At 36.5% G+C, this 13,576-nt stretch overlaps 1 protein-coding gene across 6 annotated transcripts in view; it reads right to left on the bottom strand.

The window, feature by feature from the left end:
- Window positions 1-13,576, bottom strand: part of ACACA (acetyl-CoA carboxylase alpha) — a 429,246-nt gene that overhangs the window by 148,298 nt on the left and 267,372 nt on the right. The gene's annotated exons all lie outside the window — the stretch shown is intronic.

Raw genomic sequence — 13,576 nt, 5'->3', positions numbered from 1 at the left:
ATTCTGGAAGAAAAGATCAGAAATAAATAGCCTTTGGATCAATAACATGCTTTAGCTCATGGCCTTGGAGTACACTTCAGAGCAATTTATCGCTTTAAAGACCTACCGCAGCTCTGGCCATGGCATTAAAGAATGTAAATGCCTCACAACATAAGGGGCAGATGGCCATTATAAAACATCTTGACTTATTGTCCTTTACACCCTCAAGAGTCACATCTATGACACAACTGGAACATGAGTATGATTGAAGTCACCACTTTCCAAAGAAGCAGAGATGTCTGTTTCGGCTATAACAGAAATGAGTTACTCCGGGGTTTTGGTTACCCGTCTGATGAAGTCTGTTAGAGCTCAGAGATCATGAAGTTGCTTTGGTATACAAAGGAAATGAGAAAATGCAAGGTAATACTTCATGTTACCAGTCATAGCTGCCTATAACCTATTCTAGACATTGAAGGTTTTATATGCTATGAGTGGTGATACTACCGGTAGGAAGCTAGAGGAACCAAAAAAAATAAAAATAAAAATTATATCTGTATCATCAAGTGGCTGTAGCAGTACCAGGTAAAATTCAAAGGTCTATACAGGATAGCAGCATGAAGTATAGAATTAGATCATTTGTTTCATGTTGGACTTTTCTGATGGTGGGACCTCTAAGATACATGTCAAGAGGACTCGCATACTAAGCTGGTATAGAGTGGATGGTCTTGTCTTTTGATAGATAATCAAATACACATATCCATGCAAACAGAGTTGCAAAATAGTAATTTTAATCGTATGTTAGACTATGACTGATGAAGAATATGCAAAGAACAACAAAACAAAATGTATTTGCAATTTTCAACATAATTCTTTATTCAGTAAAATGTCTTGGACATGTATATACACACACACACACACACATATATATATATATATATATATATATATATATATATATACACACACACACACACACACGTACAAGAATCTATTGTGTTTATAATAGCTTTACTTTCAGAAAGATATTTCTGTATAGAATATAGTAACTAAATCGCTGATAAATACAATTAAAGGAATACAAATATGTCTTAACCAACGGTATTAAATATAGCCCGTGGCTTTTTGTCTCAAGGGGAAGAAAAAGGGACCCACTTTTGATTTTTTGATTTTATGAAAACAGATTAAAATGTTCAAGCAAGAATGAGGCAAGAAAAAAAAAATGTTTTCAAAAAGAAAAAGTGTGACATCTAGTGAACATACAGGGAAATAACACCCCATTGCTGTCAAAATTACTGGAAAATCAGGATAGACAATATAATGTACAGCATACACCACTACAAAAGGTTGCATTGCATGTCTTATGCAAATATGTTTATAGTATGTTCAATTATATACAATGCGCTATTATTTGTTTTAAGAGAAATTACTCAAAATTGCAAATTTATACTATTAATTATTTTGCTTATTAATTGCTGTTGAATTCTGGAGCACCACAACTGAAGAAATATTATAGAACCAATTTCCTAAATGTTGATTTACTAAAGCTTCCACGAGTATGTAACACTTTCATTTTGATCAAGTGATCACTTATCATATAGCTTACATATTTCTTCACAGCATACAACCTTTTAGGAATAGAGTTGTATTGGATGATTTTTAGGATGGCCTTTTAGCTAATAAAACGTAGAAGCTCAATGCCTGTAGCACATTATTTTCCCCAGAAGGTTACACAGATATTGTGGAAGTGAAACTCCTGCATCTTTGGAGAATAGAGAAGCTGGGCTTTAGGTGTTGGGAGCGCCAAATAACTCACAATGCATACATTGGGAGGCCAGATTAATGTAAACACTGTGGTAATAGTCCTTTCATATGCATAGTCAGGGTCAGCGCCACCTCTAGGCAAACTAGGCAACTTCCAAGGGGGCATTGGTCCTGAGGGCACAGTGTTCGGGTGATTGTCAGGAGGAGAGCACACTGCACAGCGCTCCCCCTCCTGCCGGTCACTGCATAAAGCGTGCTCGAACTGACTACAGTAGAAGATCTTCTGTATCCGCTACCTGGTCTGACAGGAAGCTGCTTGTTGAGAGCACTGAATAACTTCCTGTCAGTTTCAGACCAGGTAGAGGAAACAGAAGATCCTCCACTACGGTCTGCGTAGTAATGCTACAGGAAGGTCTAAAAAAAATGCTTTTTCTTTGTATTTTTTTTTTGCTTTTTTGTGTGCTTAGTCTACCACCTACAAGCAGCCTCTCTTTTATCTGTGCAGTTATAGGATCATTAAATGTCATTATATATGTTTTGGTTTTATTGTCTGTTGCATTCAAAATAGAGGGTATAGGTTTTTATTTAAATTTTAAAAAAATATCTTAAATATCTAGTCACATTTAAAAGAGACAAAAGTCATTTTAGTTGGCATTTTATTCTCACTCAAATGAGAATTGCCTACAATGACTGCTTTATGTATGTTTGGATAAATTACAACTGGTATCTGAAAGGATAATGTTTCTTTGTACATTATAATTGACATAAAATAATCTGCATATTGAGTGCTCTATACAGCTGATATTTAAGTAACTTATCGCAAACCCCTTACAGCTAAAACACAGCAAGGGGTCAGCTGATTCTGCATAGAACTGTGGTATAGACTGTAGACGTGGATTCTGCATGGATGATGTGCCTGTGAGTATTTAAAACAGGGAAGGAAGCGGGAGAATAAACTGATGGGAAATTAACTAATTAACGAAAAGCATGACTAAATAAATTGAAAAAAAAAACAGCAATGACATTCACCCATTATTGTTTCAATGTATCCTATAATTGTCAAGAACCTCATTCTAGACTCTTGAAAAACACACAAAAAATAATTACATTACTATTGAGGGATATATAAGATCCAGAATAAACAGCCGCTTCTATAGATATACAACATCTATACACCATTAGCCATTTAACATTCTACTAAACCAACGATTTAATAAATAGGAACTTTCAGGAAGGATGAAGACTACATCAACCCTCAGCCAATTGCAACTCTATCCTTTAATGTGAACAACAAAATTTCAAGGTATTTTCTGAATGAACTTAGAATCTAGTATAGTTAGAGGATAGGGGCTTAAATGGCTTTTTTCTTCAAGGTTAGACATTATAATGGGTGGCAGCTGGGGCTGGAAGCAGCTAAATAGGATTAGGCCACGAACAAGCACCATATTAGAATTCTAGAGCATCAGGCACTGTCAGACAATCTCCTGGGCCTGGAGGTGATGTGGCAGCAGCAGAAGAATCCATTGTTCAACGAGTCAGGTGGATAGATCAATAGCCAGCATTGCAGGCTGCCGTGGACTTGCAAGACGGAGCAGCTTTTGGCAGCAATGCAGGTGTATACTGCATGGGGCTCCTGAGAAGAAGGCAACACTTTTGGTGCTGCTGTCCAGATTTTCCAGAATTGGAGCTAGAAAGTGGTAAATGGTTGAGGCCATTACTGGTGTTGGACACCTAGTTTACGTATTAGCAGGTATGGATGAGTAGAAGGCTGTTTGTGCCTGGGCTGTGGGTTCATAATCTGATGCTGAGAGTCTGGTTACTACAATGTGGTGTTTTCCCTGGGTTGGTGGACAGGATTTTGTCTGCATTGGAGTTTCTAGGTCACCTATGAGGTTGAAATAATGTGGCTAATGTTTTTTTTGATCAGGCAGGTGGTTAAATGTTTTTGAAGAGGAAAGATGGTGAACAAAGTTCACTATACCGTGTCTGTTTTACTGCTTAAACTATTAACTTGTTCTTGCTGTTCTAAGTACATTTTTCTTTTGGTTGTTAAAATTGGGGATGTTCGTGAACCCCTAGTCAAAGTATTTCGAGGGCATCGCAGCTCAGGAATGTTGAGGTAGAAGGTGGATGGCACAATCCAAGATGGACCAGTTAGGAATAGGGATATAGCTGCTCCTGTTTGCGATCAGGGACAATTGTACTTGTCTCGTGGTTTGGGCTTTTGAGTTCATATGGGTGCAACCTAAAGTGGCTCTTTCACTTGCATATTTAGTGAAGATCCCAAAAGGTGATATCCCCACTTTGTCTGCGGTGGACAGGGGAGAAGGAAGCTATTCTACCTGGGAACCTCCATTCTTTCTCTAGGTCCCACCAGGAGGACAAATCACTACTGAATGCATGCACATGCATGACAGTACAACAAAAAGGATGATTCCATAAGATTGTGTTATCCTCCATAGACCAACGTGCATGATGTGTGAGATGCTGCTTTTCCCTTGGAAATTATAAACAGATAACAGTAGAAAGTTTATAATTTGGCTTGTATTGGTGCCATGCTCACAATAAGGAAATGGTAGGGGAGACAAGGATTAGGATCAATAAAATAATGGGTAGCTAGCTTTTAGGGGATAAGTAAGGTTTGTGGGCAAAAGCCAAGTCAGCCGTGTGGGTTTAGTGAGTATACTCAGGCAACAGGTGGATTCTGGTTATAGCCATGAGTAAAGGGGACTGGCTACTGCCTACCGATTTAAATGTTTTACTGTATTCACTTATTTGCACTGGATGTTTTGATGCTGTATGTATTATTGTATGTAATTATACTCTGCACAGCACTTAAAATATGTAATTGTTCTGTTGTTAAATTATTTTGTTAATACATTTGCTGTGGCCATGTTTAATTTTAAAAGAAGAGATAGGGTTTACTTTTGAGAGATGGATTATGCCGGGTGTCATGAAATAAGTCATTCACGCACATGCAGATATGAGCATTATATGATCGATTTACTTTATTAACGCTTTTTAAAGTATTGTTTTTTATATTTCCCTGTGGATGTATTTTCATTTGTACATTCTGCAGATTATACTGTATTGCTCTGCATTCACATTATTTGAGCTTGTACATGTATCAAATTGCTTTCCTGTGGTTTAAACATTTACATTGTGTGCTCCTTCCAGTGAAGTCAGAAGCAGATTGTAAATCAAGGAGATGAGAGAAATTACATAAATCTAGAGGAAAAAAAGATCAGAAATAACTTACCAATCGTGACTGGTAAAAAAATATAATTAAAAAAGGGACATCCACGCTTGGTCCTCCAGCTATAATCTAACAACAGCGTAAGGGCAAAGGCTGGACAACCCCAGTCTTAAAACCTCAGTAGTTCCTTAATTCCGTTACCCTGTCAGTTGAGTGAGGTGAATCTAATACTCCGGCATTGCACACTGAATTTCAAAAGGCATCTATTCTACCGTGATCAATTGCTTAGAATATATTAAGATCCATACTATGGAAGTATGCAGAACAAGAAATGTAACATGCATATATTGAGCAGAAAGAAGAAGAATTGTAAAGAGCAGAATTTGATCAGAATATATCTAGCAGCCACAACTGACATCCGACTGCCACAGAAAATATGTGTATCTACTCACGCACCTTCAATAGTTACATCGTAGCTAGTGGAGTTGAGGGGGTTAAGGTCAATGATACCTAGATATCTATCTTTGTACCAAAAATGGAAGAAATATGGGGTTTAGGTGAAACTTTTGATGGGGAAACAACTCATCAATCTCTTTGAGGAAATCAAAAGCGGTGGCTTTACTTGGATTTTAGAGGACATGGACCTGCATCCTCTTCACAGTTTGTTGATCAGAGATAAGAGAGGGCTTCATTTTATATTACCGATTTTTGTTGTTCCGGTTGTTCTGGCCATTTTGGGTTTGTTTTAATTTTAGTAAAGCAAAAGAAACTACACCTTGCAGTTTGTTTTGCATACCTTTTTGATGTACACTTGGTTGTTGTTAGACATTTACCGTTACCAATTGCTTCAAAGTTTGAACACAAAAAGAACGTTTCAGTATATCTTGTCTGCTGGAAGAAGACAGATGTAGGTATGCAACTACAACTGCAAGAAAAAACTTGCAAACCAATTGAAATAAGATGCAAATTTACGTTAAATGGTAATTTCAAGCACCATAACCTGTACAGAGAGCTTCTTACCAGAGGTAAATATTAAAACGGTTCTAAAATGGTTTAACTTCTGGCAGTTGGTAGCACCAGGACACTCCTGGTAGTACATTGCACTGTAGTGATTATGGTACCTGCAGGGTTCCTTTAATTATGTATAAAAATGTGGTCTAGGTCATGATATAGATAAACACAATGGCCTTAATTTTATATTTTTAGATAAGATTTCCAAACAATTTAATATGATTGGATGAACTTCTAAAATTATTTAATTTTACAAAAAAATATTACAATTGTCTTGTGTTTTGATATTTTTGATACATTGATATACACTTTATCATCATATAGTTGTGATATTTTAATATGCTTAAAACATTATTTTAAATGTTTATCATAAAATATTAAATCATTTGTAAAGGTTATCTAACAATATTAAATTGAAACCAATATGCTTACACAAGCACTTTTTGCACAAGCAATTTATTGTAAAACTGTTTCAATCAATGATATTCGATATGGGGTGTGGATTGGAGGTGCTCTGCCTTACAAAAGGTAAGCAAAAATGAACAATAACGGTTAATTGAATCTCTGAAGAAGTGTAGAGATGCAACCCAACTTCCCCCAAAAATGAAAAGGGCCCCAGAAGCATGTCCCAATGCATGACTATTCATTAAATCGCAGTAAGACAAAATGTTTATAATTGTAGGAAATTCACCAAAGTGGTAAACATTTGCATAGATCACTGCATGCTATGCTGAAGGAGGTGAAAAGAACCATTGGTTAACAAGAATCTGGAAAAATGTGAATTTGCCAACCACTGTGTTTGCGTGGATGGATGATAAAAATGCAACACTTCAGCAGAAATGCACATTATGTTGTTAAAATAAAAATGGGCAACAATTCCAAATTTAAAATATGAAGTGTTTTGGAAGAACTAACACGATCTGCTTAAGACAAAATCAAAATTCGTAAGAACATCATTAAAGTCGTCCAATATATTCAAATAAACAGAATTGGTTTATAAAGGAAGCTAGTGACCTAAACATAGGAGTTACTCATCAGTAGACAAATAATTGTTTCAGATCACCAAATCAAAGTCCAGATATAAACCAAATTGAGATGGCTGGGCATAACCTAAAGAGATTATTTCCAGGGAAGAAATCCAAAAAATGAGATTGAAAGGTTTTGTAAGGCAATTCTACAGATTCTGTACAATTTCCCCTAACCATTGTGCAAATTAGTTACATCGTTACATGAAAAAAAGACTTGTGTCCATCAAGGTCTCAACCTGTTTTTGCTGTTGATCCAAAAGAAGGTAAAATAATGTAAAAAGACCCAGTTTGAAGATTTTTCCAATTTTGCAACAAACTAGGAAAATTACTTCTCGACCACAGAATGGCTATCAGATCTCTCCTTCGATTAACAAGTTCTTACCCAACATATTAAATATTATATCCCTGAATATTATGTTTTGTAAAGAATTCATCCAGTTCCTGCTTAAAAAATCTGTACCGTATTCTTTCTTCCAGTCTAAATGGGTGATATTCGATACCTTACTTGCCTAGGCCACTGCTGGTTGACATTTAACATTGTTGCCTAGTTTATAGTGTATAACAAAATTAGGGGGAGTAGACCACATATTTCTAAGTACGTTAACCAACAATTAAGATAATTCCAAGTTCCATGAACTTTTTCTTGCCACAACACATAGCATAAGTGAAGTTTGGCAAAATGAAAATTGAACTGCACAGTGTCGTACTTGGCACAAACTAAGCAAACAAGGTATTCGCTAACTGGAAATGACCAAATTCCAACTACATTGGCAATTGTCATCTTTACTAAAGATGAATATGGTTGGGTTGATATTCGGTCTCCTCAAGTGAATCTGCAGCAATCGCCAGATGCATTCAGTGTCCAGATTAAAAATCAGTGCTTTCTCATTAGAATCCTAAACAAGGAATCAAATTCAGAAGATTCACAAAACACCAGTTTTCATAAACTTTCATGTAAGTGAATGATAATTTGAAGTACTATTGTCAGGACGAACCATTGGCCCAACACACAGAACTCAAACACGGACAAAATAAGAAACAGTAACAATGTATTACCGGGCCTTAGAATTGCCGGATTTAACGTAATAGAATAACCAGACACAAGCCAAGGTCAGGAATACAGATAGGAACAAATTCGATAAGAACAAAGCCAAAGGGTCAGGGATACCAGAAATATGGGAAGTCAAGCCAAGATCAAAAACCAATAAACAGAATCAGGAACATGCTCTCGGATAACCAACAGGGTGGAAACCACGACAGGGCACTGAACAACTGCAAGTTTAACCCCTTAAGGACAAAACTTCTGGAATAAAAGGGAATCATGACATGTCACACATGTCACGTGTCCTTAAGGGGTTAAAGAACCCAGTAAACCCTGCTAATGGCTAATATGGGTTTCATGACCCCAGAAAGTGCGTGCACGGCGAAAACGTCCACGTCACTAGTGACATCATTATGTGCAGCATTATTAATTAGTGCAGCCTTGCAGCGGCTGGCGTCCTTCCTAACGCTGGACCCGGCCGCTGTGTTAAGAGCTGCACGAAGGGAGAGGCGCTGGAGGTAAGGTGAGTAACCTCTAACTCCATTGCGGTGCCGATCGGTGCTGATATGGTGCGGTCACACTAAGGTGCCTAACGGGCACCATGACAACTAGCAGCCAGCTTGCAAATACTTAAAAATAGTATATGCTGTGTGATGATTAATTTTGTGGCAACTGGCCAGTCGCCACATTCCAATATGTAAAAAAATTTAAATAAGACCACATATTACTATAAGGTTTTAAATCTCCATATGCTCACAGGCAGGCAGTTGGAAGAATATCTCCTAAACATTTACAGTTAGTGACTGGGCAGCCAGTGAGCAGCGGCCTATGAAATAATTCGGGGTGGGGGGTAATATATGGCTATCCTAATATATTACCTACATATATATGTATATATCCTACCACCCCTTACTCTAATAATAGTAATGCGTGGACCAACTAATCTAATACCTGTACCTAAATGAATAATACAAATTCTACTAACCATTTAGCACCCTAAAAAAAGACCAAATGAAAATCCATTAACCTTAAGGAAAGGTTTAAAATAAGGTTTAAAAAAAGCTAAATCAATAAAAAATAAAACAAAAAACAATAAATAGATGTAAAAAAATAAATGGCTGGAAAAAAAATTACAAATGTGACACAATAAAACTAATCCATCTTCACTCATGGGGAGATCCATAACTGAGCTCTTATAGTAGGGAAAAGCCTTCATATAGACTTTGCCATGCTATGTCAGCTATTGCAAAAAATGGGAAGATTTACTTATACACTTGCTCAAATGTTAACCTTTTTTCATGTGCTTTGTCATTATCACTCCAAGCACTCCAAGCACCATAACCACTACAGCACACTTTCTGTCAATGAGATGCTCTCAGCCAAAAGCTAGCCCCGTTCCACAGAGCTTAGCTCAGGAGAGTCAATGGGAGTTCCTGTTTACATTTTTTTTTATCTCTCCACCTACATTAGTAGAGGTGGGTAGCAGCACCTGGTGGACACCGGGTAAGTAGTCAAACCTTTAACGTGTTCCTTTATAGATTTAGCAAACAAAATAAAAAATGTGTTCAGCACAGGCCAAGGTACACATTGGAGAACAAATAGAAACTTTCATAGACATTTTAATAAGCCTAGAAATAGTTTGGAATAAAACATGGCTTAAAACTTGCTTAATGACATCACATTTCATATGATGCTAGAAACAATTTTTGTTGGGACCTTGCAATGTCAAATACTTCAAAGGTTTTATTTGAAATTAATGCAAAGAAACAGATTTTTATGTGATCAGCAATGAAGTAAGGCAACATCAGACTCCTGTGTTCCCCTTTTACAGCTCATTGACTGGGATGAACTGTTCTATGAAACACAGGAACAATAGACAATATCTTCCAGCTAATGACAATAAGATTCACTTGCAAACTCATACACTTGGAAAACGAACAAGAAGGAAAACCAACTTGTAAAAAAACATGTCTTTAATGCCATATAACAGGAAAAAGCTCGATAAAAGATATGCATCATTCAGATCAGTAGCATAATTTATATATTATACTACAAAGAGTAAAACAACAAATATTTACTGCTGTCACTAAAGCTACCAATGAATATGTAAAGTATAACTTATAAAGTCAAGCTCAATATAGTTAAATTGGATGAAGCACCAGGGCAAGGATCTTGAGAGATATCCAAGGTACATCCAGTGAGGGGGTAAAGTATTTGATCCCCTGCTGATTTTGAATGTGACAAAGAAATGATCAGTCTATAATTTTAATGGTAGGTGTAATTTTGCAAATCAATTTATAACTTTTTTGACATGCGTTTTTCTGGATTTTATTTTATTTTTGTTATTCTGTCTCTCACTGTTAAAGTACACCTACCATTAAAATTATAGACTGATCATTTATTTGTCAGTGGACAAATGTTCAAAATCAGCAGGGGATCAAATTTTGTTTTTCCCCTCACTGTAAGATACACCTAGCTCCTACTTTATCAATCTTTTGTTACATAGTGGACATATATGAATGCTTCATTTTGTGGAGCTGTGTATGAAAAGACCTCGACTGGCCATCAGGTAAATCGGGGAATAGAATGCCCTTTCCCTGTGTAAATCAATGATGAGTATAGTCTAATGTTGGGTTTAATGTGTTCTTTTGTTCTCAGGTTTTGGGCACGAGAGCTGAAAAAGAAAAAATAGTAAATAGAAAAAAATACCCTTGTCAATGCTAATCCTCCAGTAGAAGAAACATTAAATACCTTTTAAAAATAATTTAAATATATAGTGAGATCAGAAAAAGTCAGTGTTGATTTAAATTGCATCCCCTTGTGCTATAGATACATAATTCAGTTTCAAATCATTTTAAAGTCTCTGGTTCATTTCCTGGATCATAATTCATTAGTATGAATAAACTATATTGATCAGTTTCATTGCCATATTTGTAATAGGACAGCATACGGAATTTCTTTGGTTTGTTTGCTTTTTAAGGGATGTTTAATAATTCACATTTACTTTATTGCACAGTTCCAGTTTTACTTACACATGTTTGAAAACTTGTTTTCCATTATTTTGGGTCATTTCTGCTAGACTATATATTCTTGTCCTCAGCTTTATTTCCCCCTCGACGGCTAATTATTAAGCTCATCAGACATTTCACAAAATAGTATTTGCCTTAATTAAAATGGCAAGAGTGAGTTTGATCCATTACAATAGAAGAAGGTTAAAACAGACAGTGTTTTCTTTTGTGTTCTGGTTTCCCAGACAAGGATAACAGACAAGGTACGGAGCCTAGACTTGACAGTGCAGGGAATATTCACGGAGGTTCTAAATGTATTACTTTATATCAAGCATAGAAAAAGGAACAATATTTTTCCTTTATGTCTGGATGCATATATAAAAGATGCACCCTGCAGGGTCACAATGATTTTAAAGCAGCATTGCTTTATAAACTACCCATAAAAATTGTAAGAAAATAAGAGATATGGTCACTCTAGGAAAACGAAAAGAAAAGAAATCTCTTCTGGAGACAAAATGAGCCTTTAGAAACAGGAAATAAAATTGTTTTTCACGTACGCAAATATTAATTTCAATTGATATAGAAGACATATCAACAAAACGTAGGCATGTTGGCTCTATTTCTTTGCAGTGTGAACTATTTTATTTTACAGCCTAAAATAATTAATTCAGACAAATACATTAGGCTGGAACGCGTATTCCTATGCCATATAGGGTGTGGGTATTGTTTTAGTAAAAAAAAAATCAATAAGTCAGCAAACATATTCACCGTAAAACAAAATTATAATCAGCAAAGTACAAACACTAAACAGAATGCTAGACATTGATACTGTAACTCACTAAAATGGTTCTAACACAGCTTTCTTTAAAAACAAAAAAGAACAAACCTAGCACAGAGACATACTTCAGCCCTATAATAACATGGAAAACAAGTACCTAATTATTTGGAGTGTGCCTGTTTGCAATGCTAACATGGTACCACGTGTTTACAAACAGTGCAATAAATGGAACAGCAAACAAAATGGATGGATGGCTTAAGACATTTCTGGCTTGCCCCCTCTGATGGAAAAACTGTTGGCACATTATTGGACTAGATATGCAAATGCTGTAAAAGTCTTGGAAACTAAATATGCAGACCAGCAATTATTTATATGATCACAAACACACATGCTCTTTAATTTTATGGCAAGACAGGAGGCTTCATATTTGCTTATCTTTCTTTACTGTAACTCCCAGCAGCAAAGAAGTAGTTAACAAGGTTGTAAAAAAATTCAACCAATCATAACACATCATAGAACAATATAGTGCTGTCAGACTCCTCCAACTTCCTTTTTCTTTGCTGCTTACCTCCCAGGTGGGTCTATTCTAATTACGTTGCCTACTTTCACTATGTTAATCCTGTACTGGGGTAACCCTAATGTCAGGTTCATGTTACTTTCCGGATAAAGTTTTATTTCATCTGTAATTGTATTTTTTACCTTACACCTTTAATTTTGTGCAACAAACTAGTTTTATTTCATATGTAATTTTATTTTTTACCCTTTTCATTTTTCAGCACCTTACACCTTTAATTTTGTGCAACTTCCAGTTTTCCACCGGGCCGTTTCTTGCTTCATACAGAAACGGCCGCCCGGTTATTTCCCTCCCCTCCCATTGGAGAATCCCTTCAACACGGTCTCTATTTCTCTGGAGACTGTTTTCTTCTTGTCCAGCCTTCGCGCCTTTTTCAACGGCCTTCCCGCCGTCTGTGGGTTCTGACGCGATCGTGCCTCCCCCTTTTACTCGCGGCGGCCATTTTCCACTCGCGGTACACGGTTTTACTCCGCGGCTCCTGAGTACCCTACCAGATAAATAATCACTCTGTGGGCACTGGTACTGCTCGTTCGGAAGGTACGTTCCTTCTAATAATTAACCCTTACTTAAAGGTTATCCCCTAAATGATCAGAATACTGATCACAATTTTTTTGTATATCTTTGCAGGTTTTTTGCTCCAGACAAGTCCAACCTGCTAAACAGACTGGGTGAATCCCTTTCCCTATACTTAATTGTATTTTCTGGTATAAATTATCAACTCATTAAAAAATAATTGTGTGGCTGACACCACCTTGTTTCTTCTGTGGGTGACCCCCACTTAATTACTGACAACAATACTTTGTGTGGCTGACACCACCTTGTTTATTTTGTGGGTGACCCCCACTTTATTACTACATATACTTCTGTATTATACTGTTGATTATCACCATCTTTTCTTCTCTAGTGGGTAACCCCCACCTCATTGGCTATTATATATATATTATATATTGTACTAAGTGGTTGATCACCATCTAGTTATTGGGTGACCCTCCTAGTTTTTTATTGTGCCTAACAAATTGTGGGTGACCCCCACTGTTTCTCCTCTCATGTGGGTGACCCCCACCTCTCCAGTATTCTAGTTGAGTTGCCTCATCTTTTTCAAGCACCAACCCTGACTTATACATTTTTACTACACCTGCCTGTATTTGTTAATCTGCCTTCATTATCATTACCCTATAATTTTCTAAAATACTAGACCC

The sequence above is a fragment of the Pelobates fuscus genome, chromosome 1 (genome assembly GCF_036172605.1).
Source record: "Pelobates fuscus isolate aPelFus1 chromosome 1, aPelFus1.pri, whole genome shotgun sequence".
NCBI classification, from domain to species: Eukaryota; Metazoa; Chordata; class Amphibia; order Anura; family Pelobatidae; genus Pelobates; species Pelobates fuscus.
The sequence above is the reverse complement of the archived record's forward strand: the minus strand, read 5'-3'. Positions and strand labels throughout refer to the sequence as shown.